The 24,520-nt window shown below is 43.7% G+C and overlaps 1 protein-coding gene across 4 annotated transcripts in view; it reads left to right on the top strand.

Moving 5' to 3' along the window:
• Positions 1-24,520, top strand: part of NCK2 (NCK adaptor protein 2) — a 166,497-nt gene that overhangs the window by 34,896 nt on the left and 107,081 nt on the right. Inside the window, exon 2 of one of the 4 annotated variants that reach the window (XM_050922578.1) lies at positions 12,847-12,984. The exons of the other annotated variants lie outside the window; for them this stretch is intronic. The gene's annotated coding sequence lies outside the window, so the exon portion shown is untranslated. The remainder of the gene's footprint in view (positions 1-12,846; positions 12,985-24,520) is intronic. 4 annotated transcript variants of the gene reach the window in all.

Consider the following 24,520-nt stretch of genomic DNA (forward strand, 5'->3'; position numbering starts at 1 on the left):
AATGAGTCTTCTCAGGCAGCAAACCCAAATACTGCATATCCTGGTATGGACGAACAGGTGCAAAGATCCTAGACTTCCCACCCTTCACGGTCCTTAGAGAACTCCATGGTCTCTGCTACATATACTCACCCTCCAACATACTACTCAGCATTATTGGGCATAATTACCCTACAACTCCATATCAGGGAACAAGCTTTACTGACCTGTGAGGACCGTGGTTGGTGTAATGTAGCCACAACCAACTACATTTGTGTACTCAAATGGACATAAATGTTTACTACCTTCCTAATTTTAAATTTTCACTCTGTTTGTCAATGTTGCTAAAATGTCCGAAAAGGCATTGAGCCAGATGGTGCATGTGGTACACTTGGATATGTACCTGTGCTGCACTGGAATTTACATTGACACAAGCACTCCTGATGAGTATGCGCAGCACTGACACAAGCAGACAAGTATGCATGCCCCTGAGCCATAAACATTGGCGGCTGTAACTTGCATTGACATCATGGCCTATGACAGGTTGCAGAACTGTATGGTGCTATAGAGGAGAAGAGCAAACATAACTACAAGCCGTGCTGAAAGAATGACAACTCTCACCTTTTTTTAAAAAAAGGAACTTATTTTTCAAAATTACTTTTATTTTCTTGAGAGATGCTCCTTCCTTATTTAGCACTTTGTACCTTAAATTCAGTGCTTTCAGTCCTTTAAGTTAAATAAAATTAAAAGTAATACTATCCAGTTGTATTTTTTAGGCCTACTATGTAGATTTAAAAAGAAAATAAGTTTGGTTATTATATTTTTTTAAATATCTTTGTAAATATGATTTAAGTCATCCTATGGGCTATCATGTTGCATGCGTTTGGAGGTTGAGCCAGATGAGAATTTGGATGTTGAATTCTTCAACTGTCATAAGATTACTTACGGGGTTTGAAAAAGGGGAAAGAAGACAGGGCATGGAAATGTGAGAGAAAACAAAGGGGATTCAAAATCAACCAGGAAGAAAGTGATACAGGTGCAGGGGGCAAGAGGAAGAGGACAAATTAAACACTTCATAGAGCATGGGAAAAAGAGAGAAATTAGAGGGAGAATATGTTGGAAAAGACCATATGAGTCAATATGTAGAGAGCAAGAAAAGTGGATGATAAATGAGGGGAAAAGACAAAGTAAATTTTTTATTGTTTTGACTGTTTCAGGAAGGTTGAGACCCCCAGCTGCTTGTGGTCCTTTTTACACAAGGCAACTACTAAGGTCCCCATTCCTGCAATTCTGAGTGAAGGATCAGGGCATAAATCTTGAAGTGACTTAAGAACCAAACTTTTAAAACAAACAAAAACATGTTGTAGGGTTGTACTGGGTTTTTGGCAGTCAGCATGGAGGGGACAAAACTTTTTAAAATGGTCATTTGAAAAGTGTCCTTTAGACTGTAACTGATACAGTTGATAGTTCTTGAAATCAATTTCTAGACACAGAAAACTTAAAGCTGGGCTATCGAGTATTTAGATTACCCATATTTTCTTTTCAAAAAGTTGACAGATGTTTTCCTGTACTGTTGTTTGTGACTCAGATGCACACATTATTTGTGGATAAGTGTCAACGTGCCATCCTGCTTCCCAACTCATGCAAGCAGATGATTTAGGCAGGTCAGGCATAGGGAAGTCACTATTAAGCAAGACCCTCATGTTCCAAAGAGAGAGCTTTTTGAATTTAAGCATTTTCAATAACTGTAGCAGTTACTGGTAAATGCTATTGAGAGAGTTTTTTGTTACATCTTCTGAGGGGAGGGGCAGAGCTGCAGAAAACCAAGGAATACTTTTTGAAAATTTAGAAGTTGTAGTAGTCTAGGGGAAACAAAGGAGTAGGACAATTTGGGGAATAAGATAGTAAAAGTAGTGGGAAACACATGATTACTCTCTTTATATATCTATAAACTCAATCCAGAGATGAGGTAAAATGTTAAGTTCAGAGCAATGCAGTATTCTGCTAACTTGATGGTGTCTGATATCTTGCAATTAAAATGAAAACTTACTGAAAATCACTTTGCTTATTGCAGTTTGATTTGTGGGTGTTTTTAAAGTAAATCTTTATATAAGCATACCATGTTTTTTAAGGGAGGGAAATGCAGATATCTTCTGAAGCTGCCCTATGTCAAAGTAGTATATTAGTCCTTATCCATGCAGTCCAAAAAAGAAACAGTGCCATTTTTTGAGAGCGAAAGTGCTGAACTCACTGGTTTTTGGAAATGCAGAAACATCTCGCAGTGTAATACAAATTTCTTTTGGGGTAGAAATGTTCAAGTCTTTAAGAAAGCAGCATGAGGTAGTGACAACAAATTGATTTATAAGGAGAGGTGGAAAAAACTCTGAAATCTCTCACGAGCTAGTCTTCCGAAACAGAATTGAGCCCTGCCTCGGCAACAAAGGAAGGTTTTATTAGGTTACAATTACTAACTCTATCATGCTATGAAGATGGATAAAAAATGTTGATACTAATTTTTTTCAGTTTGTCACACCATATGTAAGTGAGACCTAATAGAGAAGTAGTCGGATTTGCAGTACATTTGTGACACAAAACAAAATTCATGCTGCTGCTGCCTTAGGATATGTGTGTGTATATTGTGACCAGATGCAAAAATGAAATCTTTCATAACAGTGAACAACTGTAACAAATAAAATTCCTAAACTGTATTATTTCTCATTTAAAAATCTGAAGCTTTCAGAAGAAGTTTGTGTTTGTGGTTCAACCTTCCTGCTTGCAGGTGGTGTTGTTTTTTTGTTTTTTTTTTTTTTAAAGCTTATTAGTTGTCCTTTTAAAATTTAATTTTGCAAGCTACTTTCAAGGAAGATGTTTTTGTTTGTGCAATTTTTGTCATGGCAAATAAATGTTTACTGGTAAATTTACTTCAATTTTGGCAGAATTTTATTTATTGACATTGATTTTTGGTAGCCCTAGTTATGATATAACTTCAAAGAAATGGAATAAGAAACTTTTGTCTGTCCTGGTTCAAATCTGGTCGATGTTGGCGGTATCCATCAGTTGTAAGCTGTCTAATGACCTGTGTGGTGTTGGTGCCATTCTGGTGGTTCCTGGACAAGTCTGCTCACCTCAGTAGAGCCATAGTCACAATTCAGAAGTAAGGCTATTAAGGCAGGCTGGGGCTCTTAGTGCAGGCCTTATGGAGGCAATGATGCCCTGCCTTCCTGCTGTGGCCTTTCTGCTCCTTGAGGTATTAGCAGCTTTCACAGTTAAGAAGTATTTGACAGTTCTTACTATTTAGCAGTACTGTTTCAGGTTGTCCATAGACTCAGGCATCACTTATACCAGGGGTCGGCAACCTTTGGCACATGGCTTACCAGGGTAAGCAATGGCCAGCACATCCCTCGGCCTGTGCCGCATCCCGCCGCCCCCATTGACCTGGAGCGGCGAACCGCAGCCAGTGGGAACCATGATTGGCCGAACCTGCGGACACGGCAGGTAAACAAACCGTCCCGGCCCATGTGCCAAAGGTTGTCGACCCCTGACTTATACACTCGGTTCATGTGTTAAACTTCTGTTTTCATACACATTAGGCTCCTAGCCACTTTTGTAAATGAAAGCAAAGATTCTGTTTATAATAATCACATCACAATAGCCTGGGCCCTGGGCCCTAGACCCCATGGAATAAGTCCATAACCTATGCTTAATCCAGGCCTGAATGGATTCCCTGTTGACAGTTTGTAGAAGTACCAAGAATATATAGAGTGAATTATACATGGTCTCTAGAGGTGGTCACTCCAAGACATGATTGAAGCAAGGTTGGAAGCTTTTACTGATATAGTCTGTATGTTAATTCACAGACTGGCTAAAGAACGTTCAAGCCTCCTGAGCTGTCAGTCTATTATTTTCATTAGCATTCAGTTCATTTTTTAACTTACTTCATTATTTATATATTTGTAAATGGTATGAGATTTTCTAGCCATATTTAAAATATAAACAGTTTATATGGCTTCAGCAAGTTAGAATCTGCCCTTTACGTTTGTGAGGTAGTTGGTTGAGATTTTTTTTCTTTCCTATTCACAGTGGCTGAGATGCATGGAACGTAAAAATGTTTAAAATTACCCTTTGAAAATAAGTACTTTAAATAGACTTTTAAAAATGGTAAATTCAAGTTTTCTTATAGGTCCTTAAACAAAACAGCAATCCTCTGAGATCACAGTGGTTTTGTTGTGCAGAGTTAAATAGCTGGTTTTTGCACTGTTGGGTGTTTTAAAACAGCAAGTAAAGTGAGAATCCTGCAGCAAAGTTTGCAAGCTGAGGTTGCCGTATATTTGAGTGCTAATACAGAAACGTTTAAGAGGAGAAAGTTGTGGCTTTTGTTTTTTCTAACTCTGAGATCAGTGATTTAAAAATATATTAGTTTATGGGGAGAAGGCTTATGTAAAACAGTAGCTGATATAAGCACTAAATGTTGTGTCACTGTTCCCTCATACTTGGGGAAATTTTTAGGTGTTGCAGAATATTATTTTCTCTAATAATATCAATAGCACTAATTAGAAATCTGTTTTCCCTTTTTATTTATATTGCTGGCATATACCGTGTCCTCCTAATTTTCTACTAACAGTATTATTTCATTTGTGCTTGCCACTAGAACAGCTTTCTAAAAGTTGGGGTTTGTGTATTAACAATATTGTGAAATCACTATAATATGAAATAAATTGAGCTATGTTGTGTGAACATGTAGTTCAGTGCTGCTATTTCCTATTAGAGGTTAGTGTTGAACAAACAAAAAATTGGTGAATATAGAACCCTAAAGAAAGAAAAGAAGTTTGTGGTGCAGAAATTAATTTTAGAATGAAAATGTAAATTTTTGTAATCAAAACATTTTACTTTGAGAGGTCCACCTGATAAGAGCTAACTAGAGGGACAAATTTGGACAAGATAATGGTTTTGACTTTTTGCCAACTGAAGGCTAAAATGCTTCTCACCTCCCCCTTCACTTCCAGATAAAAGGCCATGCATGTAGATTTTAGTGCTCTAGTTCTGGTTTCAGTTTTGGAACTGGTTATATATCTAATCTGCACTTACAGTTATTTCCACTTCTAACTTCAGCAGGACTCTTGGGATATTCAAACAAAAATGACATAATTGGATTTGTGCCCAGACACGGTATTCAAATAGCTTTGTAGATGTCATTAATTTGACAGCTGCCATAGGAAATAGTGTTTCATTGCATTATTTTAGCGTTGCAGTATTTCTCTCACCATTTCTTGCCACTGACTTGGTATGATAAAGATTGGTATGATAAGATTTATAGATAAAATATCACCAAAGTGCACTGAGTCAAATTTATACAAGACAAATCAAGGAGATAAAATTATAGTGACAGTTTTGATTTATTCATCATTATCATCCAGTCTCTATATTTTTATTTGAGTATTTTATGGGTCATGGAATATTTGGTGGTGTTACAGTTAGTGCTGATAGCAATGCCTGTAGCAAAGGTTGCCTTTCCATTATAACTCAAATTATGCTAAACTTTTCCATGCTTGCTCTCAGCTTCAGGTTGACTATTTTTGGGAATGTTTAGGCAAAAACAATTCAGTCATTTCTGGTAGTGAGTTGGGGAAAAATAGGTAGATCTTCTAGCGCCTCTGTGTGTTTCCGCTCAACTAGTATCCTGGTACCACAAGCTTGTTGGAACCCTTTTGAAAGCAGTAGAAGCCTCACGCTTTATTCTGTATCTGAGAAACCTGAACAGGTTCATCAAAACCTTCAAGTTCAGGATGCTGATCTTAGGAGCTGTCATCTGTCCATGTCCAAAGGAGACTGGTCTATATCATGAGACATCAGTGATGCCTATTCATTAGACAGTCATGCCACAGTATCTCAAGTTCTGAGTGAAGAAGACATCTTTCAGTACAAGGTACTGCCCTTCACTCTATCCATGGCTCTGAGGGTACTTACAAAGTACCTAGGTGTCATGGCTGCACTCCTAAAAATCAAGGGAGGTATGTTGTCCCCTACAAGTACAACTGGCTCATCAAACAAGATCCAGCCAGGAACTCATAGAACCCATTAACCTGACATGTCAGCAGTTTCAGACCCTTGGCCTACAGACAAATTGGAACAAATCTATCTTTGTCCCCTCACAAAAGATAATATTTATAGGAGCAGTACTGGATTCCATGATACGACAGAGATCTGTGCATATTTCTTGTACTCTGTATTGTAAACTCCAACCACATTTAACACTTTTTTTTTTTCTGGGGGCCGTCACCTGTGATATGTGCCCATCTATGCATGAATCCCCCGCAGCACTGTGTGTCTGTGTCACATCCTGTATGTGGAGGGCTTGAGCAAATTACACAATTCCTCAAAATGCTCTTAGGGTAACTCAGGTGATGGGAATCCTGAGACAATTTCCTTCAGTCTGCAGCTGCCTCACTGTGATCCAGCCTGGGTGTCAAAGGCATGCTTGTAGAGGTTAGAAGCTCATGGTCTCATGCTCATGGTGCTTACACATAAACTAGGCTAGATGATGAAGTCTTTTCTATCATCCCTTTAAGGCTAGCTAGTTCAGGTATTTGCCAAAACACCATAGATATATACTACCTGAACAAGCAAGTTAGATCTAACTCTATAAACAGTCTGCAAAGAAACCATGAAATTTTGTTAGTAGTGCCTGGAACATCCCATATATTCAGTTAGTCTGTATCTGATAGGAGAGGAGAATGCAAAACCAGGGTAATTCAGACCAGAATAAGCAGTCTCTGCAGCTCTCATTGGTAAACTACTTTTTCAGCAGATGGGAAAGTGTCAAAACCAAATCCCTTTGCCTCCAGAGAATGCCATGTATCCCCTCTACTGCTTGTGAGCCACTAAGGACCAAGTGTTCTTTGACAGATGCAATCCTCCTAGTGTTGAGCATGGATCTGCTGGATGTATTTTCTTCCATCCCCAACTTTTGTTGGATGGGTTCTGAATACATGCTGGGATAGGACAAAGGTCATCTTTCCAGCATGGTCAAGGCAGCATTGGTACAATAACTAAGGTTGTGAGTCTGTCACGGAAGTCACGGATTCTGTGATTTTCTGAGATTTCTGCAGCGGCAGCAGTTTGAGTGAGTGGGAGGGGACAAAGGGCTGGGAGGGGGGGGGCGCTTACCTGGGGTGGGAGACCCTCCCCTGAAGCTCCTAGGTGGCTGGGAGAGGGGGGGACTCTGCTGCCTGTGCCCATAGGCCCCACCCCTGCTGCTCCTATTGGCTGCGGTTCCTGGCCAATGGGAACTGCAGCAGCTGGTGCTTTGGTGGAAGCAGAGGAGGAGCCCCTGCCTCTGTCACCTAGGAGCTGCAGGGACGGAGCTGGTAGGAAGCTGCCACCCCCCCCACCCCCCGTACCAGCGGGAGTCCCAGGCTGTGTATCGTGGCCTGGTCCCCTCCTCTCCCAGCACCAGCAGGGGTCTTGGGTCACCCCCCCCCCCAGCACCTACAGTGCCCTGGTCCTCCCCCCCAGAGCACCCCTAACCCCATGCCTAAGTTTTAGTCATAGTGGTTATTTTTAGTAAAAGTCATGGACAGATCATGTGCCCATGAACTTTTGTTTATGTCCGTGATCTGTCCATGACTTTTTTACTAAAAATACCCATGACTAAAATGTACCTTAATAACCTGTTAAAGCTGTCTGAGAAACCTCTCTCTTGCCTCAAATTAAGGCATATTGCAGTCCAGGATGCTCCTGCACCCTCATTCAGATACCAGAGGCAATATTACTCATCTTTTTTGTCATCTTGCTACTCTCAAAGAAGACCTCAGTATCAATAACAGCATCCTCCTAATTTCTGAGTGTCAATATATGAAAAGATCCTCCAAACCCAAGGTGAGTCCAAAGAATTCTTCTGTGACTCCTTCTTCGCCTAATTTTAGACCTCAAGTTTGAGATTACAGCCGAGAGCAGCAAACCGAGTTTAGACTTTTATTCTCCACCCTTTGGAGAGTGTCTTTAAAAAAAAAAATCAGTATGGACAGAGGGGTATTGGATATTATAGAAGAGGATTACACCATTCCAGGTCAAGACCATTCCTCCATTCCGCTATCTCTTCCCTTCCCTTTTCAGGGACCCCTCTCATGCCAGTTTTCTGAGGGCAGAAGTCCATTCTCCGTTATTACAGGAAGTGATAAAGGAGGTTCTGGAAGGTCTCAGGAATCAGGGTTTTTACTCTAATTTTCTAATTCCGAAAAAGGATGGAGGCTTCCAACCAATCCTAGGTCTGAGAAAACTAAACAGATATGCTCAGGATGCTAACTCTCAGTTTAGTCATCCATTCTCTCTCTTCTCTAGATTGAGAGCAGCGTACCAATCTCAAAGATGTTTACTTCCATAGTTCCATTCAACCATCTCATGGAAATTACCTTCATTTTGTCTTAGGACAGAACTATTTCCAATACACGATGTGACCTTTCTACGCACCTCAGATTCTTATTAAAGTGTTTCTCAAAATGGGGTTGCTTCTTGTGTAGGGAAAGCCCCTGGCAAGCCGGCCTGGCTTGTTTACCTGCCCCGTCTGCAGGTATGGCTGATCGCTGCTCCAGGCCAATGGGAGCTGCTGGAAGTGGCGCTGGCCAAGGGACTTCTAGCAGCCCCCATTGATGGCAAAAAAGATTAGACAGGACTCAGCCAAAATGATACTAGTTGCTCCAGTATGTCTAAGACAGCAATAGGACACAGACATGTTTCTCCTCTCTAGAGGGAAATTCAAATGCTTACCAGTATTACCAGATCTCCTATCATAACAAGGGGGAAGAGTGTACCATCCAGAACCTGAAGCGCTACATCTCACAGCATGGGCAACAGGACTCTGACAACTTTTGAGAACTCTTTCTCTTGAGCTTGTACTACATAATTAAAAAAAAAAAAACAACTATAAAATGGTATGACCTAAAACAGGTTTTCAAACTGGGGTCCGGACCCCTCAGGGGTCCTGAGGTTATTACATGTGGTGTCTCAAGCTGTCAACCTCCACCCCAAACCCGGCCTCGCCTCCAGCATTTATAATGGTGAGAGCCGCGGTCGGCTGGACCTGCGAACACAGCAGGTACACAAACCAGCCCAGATTGCCAAAGGCTTTCCCTGCACAAGTGGCAGAACAAGTTTGGGAACCACTGAATTAGAGAGTTCAGAATCTCACGTAAACTGTTCATTTTCTATGCAGAATCTCACATAAACTGTTCATTTCCTGTAAGGGAAAAGCTGTTTCTGTTCAAACTTTAACTAGATGGGCAGACTGTGTGTAGAAGTCAGTTACAAGAATGTTTCACATTCTCCACTTACTGCTATTAATACACATTTTACTAGTGTAGTTGCTGCTTCAGCAGCATACTTTAGACGTTCCAGTAATTTAAATGTGTAAAGCAGCTGCACAGATGTGACGAAGTGGGAATGTTCTTGATGTGTTATTTGAATACTGACTGGGGAGTAATGACCCGGGAAGATTGCAGGGGAGTGTTTTGCTGGGACTGCCTTTGAAGAAGGGAAGATGTAACATGGGAACCTAGAAGTGGGGTTGGAGGCCAGGTCACACCTCTGCCCGGGAAATTGGACAAAGGACACACAGACTGTGGGAGGAGCTGGGGGGAGGCTGAGTGAGTTGGCTGGAGAGAGTTTCAGTTTGGAGCTGGCTGGGTAATGGAGAGGGGTGCCCCGACGGGGCTTGGGCTTCCCAATGGGACTGTGGCCTCCCTGGGGCCCATAGATGGACCTAACTAAAGGGGGATCCTGTTGTTTGTACCGGACTGTGTTCCTGTCATCTACGTAAACTTTCTGTTTTACTGGCTGGCTGAGAGTCATGGTGAATCGCAGGAAGCCGGGGGTGCAGGGCCTTGACTCCCTCACACCCCGTGACAACAGAGCTCAATAAATGTTTGCTAAACATTAGGCATAGCTGCTAGGTCTTGTACTCAATTTGAAAGGACTGTTTGTTTAATTAGGACACCTTGTCCCACCATCCATTTAATATGCACTGCTGACCAAACTGACCCAAAAGTGGAATTATGCAGAGGTCACTAGAAGAAATAAATGTTTCTTGAGGTTCTTTGAAATGGACTCTGCATATTCACACACACTACCATCCTCTTTCCCCTTTTTTAAGGAGTCCTAATTATTCTATACTTTGCATTAGCAATGGAAGGGATTGAGGTGGTAGCTACTGCCATGCTCTTTTTCACACCCTTCAGAACACTTTAAAATGCTGAGGCGACACATGCGCATGTCAGCACTTACATTCTAACAGACACTATTTACAGAAGTTTCCACCATTCAGTGGTACCAGTTGCATATCCCAAAAGTACATCTTGAAGAACCTCAGTTACAAGTAACTAGCCTTCATTTCACAGCTTCTTCATCTCTCAGTCATTTGAAGTCCTAGAGTAGGAGGTGGAACTGCAGACAAAGAGCCAGACAGTGATGATCTGCTGGCACAGTGATTCTTGTTAGTGAGCCTCATTCAGGTGCAGAGAGAGACTGGTCAAAGGCGGAGTGGCCTGTTAGTAATTTTCATGACATCCTCTCCCCAGAGTGATCAGCCTTGGGGATTCTGGAATGCCAGTCTTCCCTTATGTGGCTTGTTGAATTGAAAAGAATGGTTTCTTAGCCTTGTCCTTGATGCTTATGGCTTACAAGTTTTGCTTGCTCTACTTTGTAGTATCTCCTTCCAACATGCTCAGATAAATCAGATGTGAAGAGCACCTTGGAGCCATGCAGCTTAGTTCAGTCAAGTTTGAATTAGATCACTATTTATTTTTTTCAAGTTGAGGCTCACTAACGTTCTAATTCTATATCACAGAGACTGTTTATCTGTGAATCTTCCCCTCTCCCCCTCAAATGTAAGAAATCCAGATGCAAAAGACTGTATCTGAGAAAGCTGGCATAATCTCATCTATGTGAAAGTTCTGGAAAGACGTTGCCAGTTCATGAAAAATTCATTATAAAATCACTGTAGAAGAAATTAATGAGCAAATATTAGCTCAACAAAAACGTCCCATGATGCATTGTTTTCCATCCCAGCATTCTGTGGGCTTCCGACTGCATTTCATGGCATTTTTCAATGGCTCCTGTTTAGTGTGTGCCCACCATGTCTGTGTGAAAGGATAGATCCTGCACTGCTCTCTACTGTTGTGGTAACTGTCATTAACACTTCATGGATGGCCATGCAGTATATCATGAGCTTGCTATCTGAACAGGAATCAAGGTTGCCTGACCTGTTGCATGCCATAGAAAGAAACAACACCAGATTACTTTTGGCATTCATGGAGTAACTGAACACTGGGGACTGCCACTATTGGGCTCAGGAAACAAGCACTAAGTGGTGGGATCACGTTGTTGTGCAGGTCTGGGCTGATGAGCAGTGGCTACAGAACTTTTGGATGGGGAAAGCCACCTTCCTGAAACTGTGTGCAAAGGTTTCCCCAGCCCTGAGGCACCAGGACACCAAAATGAGAGTAGCCCTCTCAGTGTAGAAACGTGTGGCAATTGCTGTGCAGAAGCTGGTGATTCCAGACTGCTACCGATTGGTCACGAATCAGTGTGGAGTCAGTAAGTTGACCATTGGGGTAGTTTTAACGCAAGTGTGCAGGACTATTAATGGCATCCTTCTCCAAAGGACTGTGACTCCTGGCAGTGTGTGTGGATGGCAGGCTTCCCTAACTGTTGAGGGGCAACAGATGGAATGCATGATGCAATGGCCCCAGACCATCTTGCGACAGAGTACATCAATAGAAAGGGATATTTCTCCATTGTATTGCAGGTGCTTGTGAATAACTATGGGCGTTTCACTGACATCAACAACATCATCACATGCATCTTCAGGAACACCAGCCTGTACAGAAAGCTGCAAGCAGGGACTTTTTCACCAGATCACAAGATTCCAGTGGGGATGTTGAAATGCCCATAGTGATCCTGGGAAACCCAGTGTACCACTTATTCCTATGGCCCATGAAGCCTTACAATGGAAACCTGGACAGCAGCGAGGATGGCTTCAACAATAGTCTGAGTAGGTGCAGAATGACCATGGAATGTGCATTTGGCAGATTAAAAGCACGCTGGAGATGCCTTTATGGCAGGTTAGATCTCAGTGAGGAAAACATTCCAATGGTCATAGCTGCCTGCTGTACACTGCCTTTGCCCAGGAGTGGAGTGCTGAGGCAGGTTGCCTGGCTGCTGACTTTGAGCAGCCTGATTCCAGGGCTTTTGGAGGTGCAGAATGGAAAGCAATTCGAATCAGGAATGGCTTTGGGTGACATTTTGAGACGGAGAACCAGTGAAGTGTATTTCTGTACAGGAATCTTTGCTTCATTAGATCAATTTTTGTTTGTAAACACTTATGATGATTCCTGATCAGTGTTTTCAATAAGCAAATGATTCAACTGCATCTATATGTTTTACCAGCAGCTGCTATCATAATTTGTAGAACACAAAGATTTGTTATATTTCAGAGATTTTGTTTTTATTAAACATCAATTAACGCACACACAGTCTTGGTTGGAAGGGAGTTACCAGTATAGGGAAGTCTCTCATAGCTGTGCATAAATCCAGATATCATTTTGGAAGCTGTCCAAAGGGGTGGAGTGAACAAGAAACCGAGAAGTTCCAGAAAGTTGAAAGGAACATGTGGGAGGAGTTTGGAGAGGGCTGTGGGTGGTGAGGGGAGTAAGTATGCATCTGTTCTGACTAACATGATTAGGGACTTTAGCATCACTGTTTGCTCCCCCATTACTTTTATCATCCGCTCAGTGGCCTTTTGAACGATCTCCTGATTTTCTTTTCTGCCCCATCTTTCCATTTCTCTCCACTCCCTGCTTTCCCTTTTTTCTGCCTCAGAGAATTGCAGCACCTCCTGGAACATGTCCTCCTTGCTCTGCCTTGATCGCTTCCTTATCGAGCGGAGGCACTCAGCTGGTGCATAGGGGGTTCCCCTGAAGGCCAACTCTGCAGAAGCACAAGAAACAATATACAAAAGTATGATTGTTAGTGCATGCATAGTGTTGAAACGTTGTAAAAAATACATCTCTATATAAAATATGAAGCACTTTCTCACTGACCCTTGGCAAGCGCACGTCTCAGCTAACACCCTAAAAATGGTGAATTCTGCCCAGGTGGGTGGGAATTGTTGAAGCTGGGGTAAAGAGAGACTTTGGTGATTCCAGGGTAGCGGTGCAGGCACCTAAGGACATTACTGTAAATTCTGCCACCATTTTTCCATGGGAAGGTGGGTTCATTGCAGCAGATATCTCACTCCTGAGGGTATGCAAGGGTGCATCTACTGTATGTGTGCGGCTTCAGACCTAGTCTCTATGCTACTCCCCTGTGTGCCAGTTTGGTCCCTGCACAAGTGATTGCAGAGTAATGCAGGAAAGTTTCCTACAGTGACGGGAGCTCTGCTAAGGAACCTTTGGTAGAGGATTGGCAAGTACCTCCAGGAAAGCTTCCTAGAGATCTCTCTGGAGGATTCCTGTGAAATCTCGGTGTGCATCAGCACACTTTTCCACCACACAGCTTAGTTTCACAGGGTGATTTGAAGCACACTCAAACCCAACTAATCTTCCACATTTCTATCCCTTCACCGAGTCGTACAGTATACAAAGCAAAGAACAGCTGTATGTCATATAACCAAACAGTATCAACACAAATAAATCACTTACCAGGGGTCTCCTCTCCTGCTTCGTGCTTGCTGGAGAGGGAATGCTGGGACTGGCCGAACACTTTACGAGTGGCAAAGAATTCCTGACTTGCCGCCACACCGGATGACCCTGCTGTGGACTCCTCATTATCCTTCAAGTTCATCACCTTGTCCACGACTTTGAAGTGCGGACCAGAGTGGTCCAGATGGGTATTCTGGTGCACCTCCTGGAGGCTATTTATGGCAACAAAACCAAGCACGGTGTCTACACTGTCACTTCATTGATAAAACTTTGCTGCAAAAAGTCCTATGCCTCTTGTTGATGTGGTTTTATTTTGTTGCCAAAACAGAAGGTGGTGGTGGTGGTGGTGGTGGTTGTTTTTTTGCCAAAAGTCGCATTGTAGTGTGTACATCTCCACTGTTTTGTTTGGAAAAGCTGCCTTTTGTCGACAGAACTCTGTAGTATAGACAAGGCCAAAAGTAAGTAACCTCCCCTTTTAAGTACTAAAAGAACTTGGCTATTTCTGTCTCTCTTTTGTTAGATGGTGACACTCTGACACCTTAGAGTGTTGCCATTTCTCCTTATAAAAATGCCTACACCAATTTGAATAAATTTGTTTTAAAAAATATGTTCTGTCTGGATTAAGTTGTTTTGACAAGTTTCAGTTTGATGCAAATTACAAAACAAAATTTATAGTGGAAATGTTAACATTTAATTATAGTCCGTATCAGTATAATTTATAAAGGAATTAATTTAGGTTTCTTTACACCTGGTCCTGTTTTCCCGCTCGAAATAGTTTTGTAACAACACTCCAAAGAGCGCACACAATACAAAGTGCCTCATCAAACTGATTCAGCTTGTCAATATAGTGAATTGTCAATTTCCTTTGAAGGTAAAGGAAGTCACATTTTTAATGAACTTAAAACAACTCATTCAGACTCTAATTATTTAAAAGGTTGCTTTTACTATATCTGAAGTTACTACTTATATTTTAGTAATGGATGGGTGGTGGCATATTGTGAAATGGATTTTAAAACATCTACTGTGGTTTTTCTAAGTGCATGGCATCATGCACAGGTCAGAGTTTGAAGAGAACATGAGTTCACGTGCAGGAGTAAAATGAGAGTGTTTAGGCCAAATACACTTTTTGTCTCTACTAGTTAGGCCAGCATTCACATTTTTCACTTTTTTCAGTAATCTAAGGAACCAGCAACTGTCTGTTTGCTCAGCAGTGAATTCTTTTTTTGTGCTGCAGCTCACATCCCCTCTTTTGTTTTTTCCTATTTACATAGTATGAATGTTTTTAAAGAGAAAAATTAAACTGACTTTTGTAGACTATAGTACATGGATGGACTCCAAATTTGTTTCTTCCGATTATATCAGAGGATACATAGCAACATGGCAAGTTAATGATATTTCTGCCTTTTTAATGTAAAATAAGATGCAAAAATATTATGTAAATTGAAGTTTTTGCATCTTGCTGCCTTAAGTTATATGTTATTTGCCCAACTTTTTAAAATAGTATTCAATGAATGAAGGGACATTTTTTTAATTAGCAGATACTTGCATCTCTTCCCCCTCCCACCCAACCCCCTGGTATTTTCATAAAGGATTGGCAAAGAAACATTGGATAGCTCCATAGAAATTCTTCATTCTAAATGGAAAATATTCAATATATATCATGTCTTGAGTGAACTTATATTTAAATAAAACAATTTTTTCTTTCCATCTATTGGGCTCCAGACTTTTAGTCACTTTTTGACTGACAAGTGTTTCTCTAGGTACTACTTCATGGATACCAATTATGTTTGCCACAAATGTATGGATAGCTTTCATATTCTGTTGTATGCTAAAATAGTAACCTGATTTGAAATGCCTATCTAGCAGGGAAATTTTATCGGAACGCTTATAATAGCCCTAGATTAGAAATGTAGTTGATTAGTAGTATATTTCAGTCAGTTGCACAGAAGAGAATGTTTAATAGAGATAATTGGCTTTAGTGGTGCAGTGAACTGGCAAACTGCCCACGTGATCATCCTTGCAGGAAGAGTGCATGGTAAAGTGTTGCTTTACAGTTGCTCCTCAGAAAGCTACTGGTTATACATGAAGCATTGAATTTTACAATAATTAACAGAGTCACTTGAACTAATTATCCTTTGAATTGAATTCCCTAGGCTGCACAATATAGGTTTATGGGTAGGCTATTGATACTTAATACACCATAATAAGATTGTTTGTTTTAGTTCATGTCAGAGAGGTTGAACAGAGGAGAATCAAGAATTGTGAAGGCCTGAAAGGATGTCATTTAAAACAATCCTTACAAGAGGGAACCTAGATTTTTAGTAGTGGGGATAAAGAAGGGGCAGATTTTAGATCTGTTAATCTATCTCCTTTCTCGCTGTCTTTTTTTTAAATGTACTTAGTAAAGTATAATTACAAAAGCACTAATTCAATCTTAAACTGTACCTCCTAAAACCATTATGAACAGTGTAAATTTAGCTAAAGTTTATTATTGAATATTTATTTCTTGATGCTTGGAGTACAATAGTCGCTTTGTCTGATACTGTTAGCTGATATTATATCAAAAACTATTCCTGCCTCTTTGACTGTGATCCTTGCCTCAAGACGATTCATTAAATCCTGTTTCCACAAAATAAAGTTCAGACTCCTTATCCTGGCTTTTAAGATGTTGCAAACTGAGTGCTCAATGCTGTAAAAGACGCAAACAATAGTCTTTGTCCTGAATATCTTAAGTTTGAAAGAGAAACAAGACAGTGAGAGATTGTGTCTTAAAATATATATTACATCTTCCCTTCCTCCTCCTTCCATGTTTGTACCTTTGCTTCCATCTGATGCCCTCCTCTGTGTATGCTGCTCAACTTGTTGTTGCAGCAAAGAATCCTGTGGCACCTTATAGACTAACAGACGTTTTGGAGCATGAGCTTTCGTGGGTGAATACCCACTTCTTCAGATGCATGTGGTGGAAATTTCCAGGGGCAGTATATATATGCTAGCAAGCAAGCTAGAGATAACAAGGTCAGTTCAATCAGGGAGGATGAGGCCCTGTTCTAGCAGTTGAGGTGTGAAAACCAAGAGAGGAGAAACTAGTTCTGTAGTTGGCAAGCCATTCACAGTCTTTGTTCAATCCTGAGCTGATGGTGTCAAATTTGCAGATGAACTGAAGCTCAGCAGTTTCTCTTTGAAGTCTGGTCCTGAAGTTTTTTTGCTGCAGGATGGCCACCTTAAGGTCTGCAATAGTGTGGCCAGGGAGGTTGAAGTGCTCCCCTACAGGTTTTTGTATATTGCCATTCCTAATGTCTGATTTGTGTCCATTTATCCTTTTCCGTAGAGACTGTCCAGTTTGGCCGATGTACATAGCAGAGGGGCATTGCTGGCATCTGATGGCGTATATTACATTGGTGGATGTGCAGGTGAATGAACCAGTGATGGTGTGGCTGATCTGGTTAGGTCCTGTGATGGTGTCGCTGGTGTAGATATGTGGGCAGAGTTGGCATCGAGGTTTGTTGCATGGATTGGTTCCTGAGCTAGAGTTGTTATGGTGCGGTGTGCAGTTACTTGTTGTTGTTATTTGTATCCTCAAGCCTTCACAGTAAATAAAAACAATTTTATTTGAGTCCCATTAACTTAATTTGTGAGGCACCTTAACATGTTGTCTTGTATATCTTCCTGTATTAGATTTTCCTCATTTCCTAATCCTTGTTTTAGAGTAATGCCAGTGGTATGCAATTGATTCTGCTATTAGCATCCTTTGAGAAGCAGGTAAGTTTTGCAGTGTTTCAAGGGAACTGTTTACTCTCTCATATGAGTCAATAGAAATACATTTCACAAAATTCTTACCACCTTTGAATAATACTGTTTGGGAAACTGAGAAACAGTTTAGAAAATTAAATGTGTAATGTGAACAAAAGAGTGACCATACTGGGTCAGACCAATGGTCCATCTAGCCCCGTATCCTGTTATCTGACAGTGGTCAATGCCCGATGCATTAAAGGAAAGGAACAGAACAGGGCAATTATCAAGTGATCTGTTCCCTGGTGTCCAGTCCCAGCATCTGGCAGTCAGAGGCCAAGGGACACCGAGAGCATGAGGTTGGATCCCTGACCATCTTGGCTAATAGCCATTGATGGACCTATCCTTCCTGAATGTATTTAATTCTTTTTTCAACCCAGTTATACTTTTGGTCTTCACAACATCCCCAGGCAATGAGTTCCACGGGGTGACTGTGCATTGTATGAAGAAGTACTTCCTCTGATTTGTTGTAAACCTATTGATTTTATTGGGTGCCCCCTTGTGTTATGTGACAGAGTAAATAACACTTCCCTATTCACTTTATTCACACCATTCATGATTTTAAGACCTCTATCATATACTCCATTAGTTGTCTCTCTTCTAAGCTGAACAGTCCCAGGCTTTTAAATCTCTCCTCATAAGGAATTGTTACCTGCAAAAATCTAGGGCACCCTGCCTATACTCTACCAAGGGGTCAAGGTGTGACCTGGTCAGTTAGGGCACCCCCACCCTTTCCCTTCCAAGGGCTCAAGGTATAAGGCACCTATCCTTGCCTGTGAGTCTCAGAAAGAAACCTGGTCAATTTAAGTACCTGCCCTTTCCCTCGGGACTCAGGGGTCTGCGGGTCTTTTCCCAGTGAAAGAGCTTTAAACAGCTGTTCACTAAACATCTATTTATTAGTAACACACACAGAATACGGATACCAAGCAAATCTGTTATGCTCACCACTCCCAATATACAGACAAATTTAACCCGATGGCCAGTCAAGATGCAGAAGGGTCAGAGTTCCTGCAGCTTGATGTTGAAATACAGTCTGGAAATGGTCCCCAAAGAACATTATTTTTTATTTACATTGTATAGGTAAAACTAGCTACCTCCTTCAAATTGACTAAACCTATCTCATTATCCCACACTCCTAAATAACAAATTTTAACCAGTTATGCACTGGGACCTATGTGTCCTCTTTCCGACCCAAGTTCTTTACATTTTTTCTTTCATGCCCAAATTGTAACACAGCCCATGTCCACACTACAGGGTAAAATCGATGTTATTAAAATCGATTTTATAAAGCAGGCTTTATAAAATCGATTTTGCGCGTCCACACTAGGGCTACTTACATCGATGTTGAGCGTCCATGTTCCCTGGCGTCCATCTTTTCCCTGAGCGTTGCACTCTGGGTACCTATCCCACAGTTCCTGCACGGGTCCCTGCCCTTTGGAATTATGGGTTACTAGCCCAGTGCATGATGGGATCAAAGTCCCCGTCCTGGGTGGTTCTGGGTACAGCCCCCCCCCCTTCCTGTAAACGGCACACAGTTCGCGCTGTTTTTACTGGCTGCAGTGAGGGAAACGCCATTTTGCAGCAAGCATGGATCCAGGTCTGCTCTTGTCCTTGATCGCGAACGCTGTAAATAATTCATGCATTCTCGTTCTATCACTGCTGACCCATGATGCAGAAATGCAAGAGAGAATGCTTGAATGCGGGGACGACAGCGATGACGAACTGGAGAACGAGTTTTCTGACTCCCCGGGCCCCTGCACGTTGGAGCTCCTGACGGTTATGGGTGAGGTTCTACCCGTTCCGCGCCGCTTTTGGGCACGGGAAACAAGCACTGACTGGTGGGACCGCATAGTCCTGCAGGTGTGGGACGATTCGCAGTGGCTGCGGAACTTTCGCATGCGTAAGAGCACTTTCTTTGAACTTTGTGACTCGCTTTCTCCTGTCCTGAAGCGGCATAATACCAGGATGAGACCAGCCCTCACAGTGGAAAAGCGAGTGGCAATAGCCATATGGAAGCTTGCAACGCCAGACAGCTACCGGTCAGTCGGGAATCAATTTGGAGTGGGCAAATCTACTGTGGGGGCTGCTGTGCTGGAAGTATCCAAAGCAATCATTAAGCTGCTGCTTCGAAAGGTTGTGACTCTGGGAAATGTGCAGGCCATTGTGGATGGCTTTGCTGCAATGGGATTCCCTAACTGTGGGGGGGCCATAGATGGAACCCACATCCCTATTTTGGCAGCGGAACACCAGGGTGCCCAGTACATTAACCGCAAGGGGTACTTTTCGATGGTTCTGCAAGCCCTGGTGGATCACAAGGGACGTTTCACCAACATCCACGTGGGATGGCCAGGAAGGGTTCACGACGCACGTGTCTTCAGGAGCACTACACTGTTTAAACGGCTGCAGCAAGGGACCTACTTCCCTGATCAGAGAATAACAGTTGGAGATGTCCAAATGCCTATAGTTATCCTTGGGGACCCAGCCTACCCCTTGATGCCCTGGCTAATGAAGCCATACACAGGCAGCCTTGACAGTGCTCAGGAGTTGTTTAATTACAGGCTGAGCAAGTGCAGAATGGTGGTAGAATGTGCATTTGGCAGGCTTAAGGCGAGATGGCGAACGCTTCTTACTCGCTCAGATCTTAGCCAAACCAATATCCCCTTTGTCATTGCTGCTTGCTGTGTGCTCCACAATCTCTGTGAGAGCAAGGGGGAGGCCTTTATAGCGGGGTGGGAGACTGAGGTAAACCACCTGGCCGCTGATTATGCGCAGCCGGACACCAGGGCAATTAGAAGATCTCACCAGGATGCTGTGCGCATCAGAGAAGCACTGAAAAGTAGCTTCCTCATGTGCCAGGGTACAGTTTGAATGCTGATTTTCCTTTCAATTGATTGCTGCCCTCCCCGTCTATGCGGTGTTGCTGCTGCAAGATACTTTGCCTGCAGCATTCCTCAATTGCTTGCTTAGGTTACTTGCGAGAGCTGTCCATTGGAAAACATATAATTCTGTATTTCCCAATTATTACCTACCTCCACCATTAGCTGCTTCCGTCTGCTGCTAGGCACAGTACCTGCAACCTTCCTTAACTGCTTTTTTATTGAAAATAAAGTTACTACTATTTGTTACAAGAATTGTGTTCTTTATTTAAAATCAGACCCTTTCATCAATCAAGCATCATGCTTGTTGTTACAGTACTGTGCATGAAATTTCATAACTCAGCGTTCTATGGGGGACGGAGCGAGGGAGGTATGGAGGAAGGGGGAGGGAGGTTTGAAAGAAGAAGGTGCATCAGAGAAGACAGAACAAGAATTCTCATGGACCAGGTTACGGTATGGCTGCTTTCTTTGTTTTCCCTTTATTACCCATATCCCCAATTGTCAAATCCTGATGCTGATAACTAGCTTCCGTGCAGCTTTCCAAAGCTGCTTGCTTTAGTTCATTACCAAACTACAGTCACACTGCCTTAATAGCATGACCTGAGAGTAAAAATAGGCAAAGGTGCCATGGGAGAAGTTTGGATCATTAGAGGAGGGAAAAAACAGGACACAAAGGGCTTTTCAATCTAATGAAAGCCTTCTGGTTGGAGTGTCCGCAGCAGTGGAGGGGGCTGGTGCAGAGAGCCTTCCCCCACGCGTTCTTACACGCCTGGTTCTGGAAGGTGTGGGACAGGGTGAGTACTGAGGGAGGTTATACACGGGCTGTAGGGGCATTCTGAAACCACGGAGCTCTTGCAGCATATCGCGGAGGATGTCAGTCTGATCACGAAGAAGATCCAGAGTTGCTGCTCGCCAGCGCTGATCTTCCTGCCACCTGACATCATTTTTGGCGTCCCTCCTGTCTTCGCGTTGGTCCCTCCTGTCTTCGCGTTGACTGGCAGCCTCCCTGTACTTTGCGACCAGTTGCTTCCAGTCTCCCTGCAGAGCTCTCTCTGTACGGGTTACTGCCATAATTTCGGTGAACATGTCCTCACGCGTCCTCCTTTTCCTCAGTCTTCTTATGATACCCCCCCCCACGTAGATGAGAAGCGAGAGGGAGGCTGGAGAAATGTGCAGCTGTGTGTGGGGGGGTGGGGTTTGGAAAGAGTGATAAAAGAATCATAAGAGACACATTTCACACAACCATGCATACAGTCTTTCTCACTGACCTGTGCCTGTTACCGAACCTTGAACATTTTACTTTACCACAAGGTCACCTTAGGATTCCTTTAATACTTATTGCTTGTGGCTGAGGACAGAGAGTTCTGCTCAGACGCAGGTCAGGGGAGCACACAGACCGTGCCTGGAGAAAATGGTAAGTTAATAATGGCTAGTAATCCCTGTAGTAGATTGTACTGGTAATCAAGCTACTCTCCTTCCCTGCTTTGCTCTCGCGTTCCCCGAACAAGCAGGTCTCCTTGCCTGCGGTTTGCTCGGTGGTTCGGGGAACGCGAGAGCAAACCGCGGCGAAGCTGGTCTCCTTCCCTGCTTTGCTCTCGCGTTCCCCGAACAAGCAGGTCTCCTTGCCTGCGGTTTGCTCGGTGGTTCGGGGAACGGGAGAGCAAACCGCGGCGAAGCTACTCTCCTTCCCCGGTTTGCTCTCGCGGTCCCCGAACAAGCAGGTCTCCTTGCCTGCGGTTTGCTCGGTGGTTCGGGGAACGCGAGAGCAAACCGCGGCGAAGCTGGTCTCCTTCCCTGCTTTGCTCTCGCGTTCCCCGAACAAGCAGGTCTCCTTGCCTGCGGTTTGCTCGGTGGTTCGGGGAACGCGAGAGCAAACCGCGGCGAAGCTGGTCTCCTTCCCTGCTTTGCTCTCGCGTTCCCCGAACAAGCAGGTCTCCTTGCCTGCGGTTTGCTCGGTGGTTCGGGGAACGCGAGAGCAAACCGCGGCGAAGCTGGTCTCCTTCCCTGCTTTGCTCTCGCGTTCCCCGAACAAGCAGGTCTCCTTGCCTGCGGTTTGCTCGGTGGTTCGGGGAACGCGAGAGCAAACCGCGGCGAAGCTGGTCTCCTTCCCTGCTTTGCTCTCGCGTTCCCCGAACAAGCAGGTCTCCTTGCCTGCGGTTTGCTGGGTGGTTCGGGGAACGGGAGAGCAAACCGCGGCGAAGCTATTCTCCTTCCCCGGTTTGCTCTCGCGTTCCCCGAACAAGCAGGTCTCCTTGCCTGCGGTTTGCTCGGTGGTTCGGGGAACGGGAGAGCAAACCGCGGCGAAGCTGGTCTCCTTCCCCGCTTTGCTCTCGCGTTCCCCGAACAAGCAGGTCTCCTTGCCTGCGGTTTGCTCGGTGGTTCGGGGAACGCGAGAGCAAACCGCGGCGAAGCTGGTCTCCTTCCCTGCTTTGCTCTCGCGTTCCCCGAACAAGCAGGTCTCCTTGCCTGCGGTTTGCTCGGTGGTTCGGGGAACGCGAGAGCAAACCGCGGCGAAGCTACTCTCCTTCCCCGGTTTGCTCTCGCGGTCCCCGAACAAGCAGGTCTCCTTGCCTGCGGTTTGCTCGGTGGTTCGGGGAACGGGAGAGCAAACCGCGGCGAAGCTACTCTCCTTCCCCGGTTTGCTCTCGCGGTCCCCGAACAAGCAGGTCTCCTTGCCTGCGGTTTGCTCGGTGGTTTGGGGAACGCGAGAGCAAACCGCGGCGAAGTTACTCTCCTTCCCCGGTTTGCTCTCGCGTTCCCCCAACAAGCAGGATGAATCCGCCCTGTTACAATGGAGACTTTTCTAAAAACCACCTCATGGGTCACTGTTTTAGGAAAGGTTTTTAATCTACTTGGTCAGTGACTCTAAGTACAGGTACTGATTTGAAGCACCCAGTAAAAAAGGCTTACATTAAACCAAAGCTTTTAGTAAAAAAAATTACACTCACCAGAGGACGGTCTCTCAGCTTCATTTTCTGGAGTACTGCCTTGAGATGGCTGGCAGGGAACCTCAGTAAGGGTGAGGAAAAGATCCTGGCTGTTTGGGGGGATAAAATGCTCTGTGCTCTCTGCTGGAGCCTCCTCCTCTTGGTCCTCATCATACTGATCATCGCCATCAAATAAATCTTCCGTAGTTGCAGGAATCACGACACCCACCTCTGAATCAACAGACAAGGGGGGGTTCGTCGTTGCGCTGTTCCCCAATATTGCGTTAAGCTCGTCGTAGAACCGGCATGTTTTGGGGGCAGAGCCTGACCTGCCCTTTGCTGCTTTGGTCTTCTGATACGCCTGTCTGAGCTCTTTCACTTTCACTCGGCACTGTAACGAGTCCCTGGTATGTCCCCTCTCCCGCATGGCATTAGAAATTTTTTCAAAGGTTTTCTCATTGCTTTCAGAACTGTGCTCGAGCAGACGAACTGACTCTTCTCCCCATACAGCTATCAGATCGAGTAACTCCTGTGTGCTCCATGCTGGAGCTCTTTTCCTATTTTCAGGAGACTGCATTCTTCTCTCTGCTGCTGAGAGCTCCACGCTGTGCAAGCAGGAAATGGAATTTCAAACTTCTCGGGGCTTTTCCTGTTTACCTGGCCAGCAGAAGAGTACCTTTACCTGTGTAGAGCGGCCACTAGAGCACTGTGGGATACGTCCCGGAGGCCATTAACTTCGATGGCCGTCCACACTATCATAAAATCGATTTTAAAAAATCGATTTTGGGGTTACTCCTCTCGTTTTGATGGAGTTCCAAAATCGATTTTAGGGACCCTTAAAATCGATTTTATGCACTCTGTAGTGTGGACGGTTACAGCTTTAAATCGATTTAGAGCTCTTAAAATCGATTTAAAGCTCTAGTCTGGACCTGGCCTCAGTTGTGACCACCTCTATTTGTGCTGATGGTCAGCATAAAATGCTGGTCAGAGCTTATCTTATCATTTGTTGAGTATCTATCTTTCTATATTCTCCCTAATTTTCCAGTGCCTTTACAACCTTGGTGGTTATAACTCTCATTAGGGACATTTCTGAGGTGGCGCTTTTCATTTCAATGTTAATGGTGAACTCCCTGAGTTTCAGCCAAGGCTGGTTTAGTATGGTGGGGTTTGATCAGGTCTCAGGCCTACAGAATCTGTCCCATACCCTTAATTATTTTTGTTACCCTTCTCTGGGTATGGGTGGGGCATGGGTCACTTGCTG

This window comes from Gopherus flavomarginatus, chromosome 1, assembly GCF_025201925.1.
Source record: "Gopherus flavomarginatus isolate rGopFla2 chromosome 1, rGopFla2.mat.asm, whole genome shotgun sequence".
Taxonomy (NCBI): Eukaryota; Metazoa; Chordata; order Testudines; family Testudinidae; genus Gopherus; species Gopherus flavomarginatus.